At 31.0% G+C, this 2,911-nt stretch overlaps 1 long non-coding RNA gene across 1 annotated transcript in view; it reads left to right on the top strand.

The window, feature by feature from the left end:
• The window catches only part of LOC107617416, a 1,355-nt gene continuing 729 nt past the window's right edge, over positions 2,286-2,911 (top strand). Inside the window, exon 1 of the long non-coding RNA XR_001614940.2 lies at positions 2,286-2,697. This is a non-coding gene — a long non-coding RNA (uncharacterized LOC107617416). The remainder of the gene's footprint in view (positions 2,698-2,911) is intronic.

Here is a 2,911-nt window from a genome sequence, read left to right as displayed (position 1 = left end):
AAATGGGAGAAAAAATAAATAAATAAATAAGCATGACTTATATATATATAACCAATGCCATTAAAGAAAGGTAGAGTTCTAGGAGGCACAAATGATTCTTGACGTTTTCTTTTTCAGCAGCTCGGTCAGAAAGTTTCTCCGGAACCTCGAATATTTTGATTTCATACGGAGGTAGAGTTTCGATAAATTCTCACCGATTAAATTTGTGTTGGATAAGTGAATGGTTGTTGTGATTGATTATTGATGGAGTTTGATTGACTTTATATTGAATTTTGTTGATATATTGTTATAAGTGATTACGCTTGTAATTTGGTCATGTTTGTACTGTCCAAACTGTGATAATGAGGCTAATTTGGGGCTATCATTGTGTTAGTTTTTGAATAAAATGGGTGAGGTTTAATGGCCGAGGAATTAAATTAAAAGTTGTGAAAAATCGGTAACCGTAAAACTCAAAAACGGATTAAGATTTAAATGTATATTTTAAGAAAATAGGGAGGCTTTGGTTCTTGGTGAAGAGAAGAATCAACCAAGAAGAATTATTTTTGAGGAAATATACTTGTATTTTTATAAAAAGATTGAGTTTAATATTATAATTATATAAGTTTTTCGGGTATTTTGGATAATAAATAAAGTTCAGGATGAAGATAGTTTTTTATGTTAAAAGTAAGGAATTAAAAGAATGATGAGAAAAGAAAAGAAATATATTAGTTAAAGGGATCTCTGCCACAGGAGAGCAGAGAGTAAAGACTAAAAGAATCTAAAGAACCTCTGCCACAGGAGAGTAGAGAGCAGGAATAAAAGAAATGAAAGAAAGAACAAAACGAAAAGGAGATAAGTAGAAGTATTACTTGGCATTGAGAATGAGCTGAAATGATTGTGTACCTGCTGAAAACGAGCAGAGATATAGTGGTGAGTCCACCGAGATTTGCTTCCAGAGATACATCGGCCAATCCAGGAGATGGTCGCACCTGTAAGACAGAGGTTGCTTACAGAGGCTATTGATACATACATTGGTTCGAGAGGCCTCACCTGTAAGACGGAGGTTGCTTACAGAGGTTATGTTTGCATACATTGGCTCAAGAGAGTCGCACCTATAAGACAGATGTTGCTTACAGAGGTTATCACATTAGAAACCAAACTCAGACAAAGGTTGCTGAGTCACGTTGGGAGCGGGTCGAAACTGACAGATGAGCTCATTACCTGCACTAAGGATAGACATGCATCATACTTGTTTGCGCATATTTATTTGTAAGTGTATTTTCTGTGATTGTGGGTGTGCTAAATGACTGTTTGAATTCTGTGTTCTTTAATTATTGAATTAGATGGTACCTTGTTGATTGTTATTGTTGACCAAGTATATATATATAATGAACATAACTCCTAACCTCAACCCTATTAAGAATTCTCCAATTCTTACCCCCTATTTCCACCCCCTTTCAGCTACAGGTGCGAACGCTTATTGCAAAGCTGAGGGAGCACAGAGGAATATGTTTACGAGTTGAGTTGTTAGAATTTATTTTCCCCTCGCTTTATTAGTTAAAGTTTTATTCAGAGGGGTAGGTTCTATAATTGTTTTTGTATGTAATACTACAATGTATTAATAATATTATGTATGTGAATATGTGTTGTTTGTTTTTGTTGGAAAAGTTATAAGTTTTAGGAAAAATATTGATAGATTTACGTCGTGTAAAGGCTCAATAGTAAATAGATAATAAAAGAAATTAGGTTAGTAATGTCTTACTTTTAATACGATTATGAGGTGCTAAAAGTTAGGGTGTTAAAACTTGAATTTCAGCTTCTTGTCTTAATATAAAAATAATAAATTTTCAAGAGATAAAAAGAATATATCAATTAGATGACAACTATATTATAAAAAAGAAAGTTATCATATTTGAAAATTTTCAATTCCTCCACTCATTGAAGCCAAGTATGCTTAAAACAACAATATATTACCATATTGTATCTCAACTATTTTTTATAAATAATTATTAATTAAATATTCGTAATTAATTTTTAAAAATCATATAGGAAGCTTTTCACCTTTTTTAGCCTATAATTTATTTTCATCACCGTCTAATGTGCAATATATTATTTATGCTCATACTTTTTATCTCAATCCATTATTAAAATGAAGAGACACACAAACTTAATTAAAATAATTAACTATTCCAAAACAATACTTTTCGACAATGAAAAGTTCTTGTTAATTTATATTAGTAATGAGTAACTCATTGTATAAGGAGGGGACATGAACTAAGCAAAGAATATCCTAGTTCTAGAATCATATAACATATAATAATATCAGGGAATATAAAATATATATGGTCCATTGTGTAAACTTATGATTGCAAGATTGAAAAGAAGAGAGACAACATACATATATATGGCTAAGAATAATATTGTTCATGCAATTGCAATGTTAATTGTTGGAGCAATTATTTGTTCTACCATTATTACTAAATTTCATGATGAAACCACCTCTAAAGAATCTTGGACTACATCTTATAACGTTGTACTTAGCCTAGACGGTTGTATCAGGAAATGCAAGGCAAGCTTTAAACGTAGAACAATAGAGAGAATAGAATGCATTAAGGGATGTGTTGTTGTGGAATGCCAAAGACGTCATCCGATCCGTAAAAAGAAGAGGAGTGTATGTTTTGACTCTCTTTATAAACTAATTATGAGTAATTAATTGTGGTAAGTATCTAACTTATCGTGAATTTTTGGAGTATATATTTTCTTGTATGAATATTTGATGTGGTAATTATTTGGTTTCATTCTTCACTTTTTGTGTATGTTTTAAGATTTATGAATTATCAAAAGTATTTAACTATATGAAATAATATGCAACTAATGAAGGACAATTAGGGAAATTAAATTATAAACCGCAAAAGTAGGACTGATCCTTAAA

The sequence above is a fragment of the Arachis ipaensis genome, chromosome B09 (genome assembly GCF_000816755.2).
Source record: "Arachis ipaensis cultivar K30076 chromosome B09, Araip1.1, whole genome shotgun sequence".
Lineage (NCBI taxonomy): Eukaryota > Viridiplantae > Streptophyta > Magnoliopsida > Fabales > Fabaceae > Arachis > Arachis ipaensis.
This window is presented reverse-complemented; position numbering and strand designations above follow the sequence as displayed.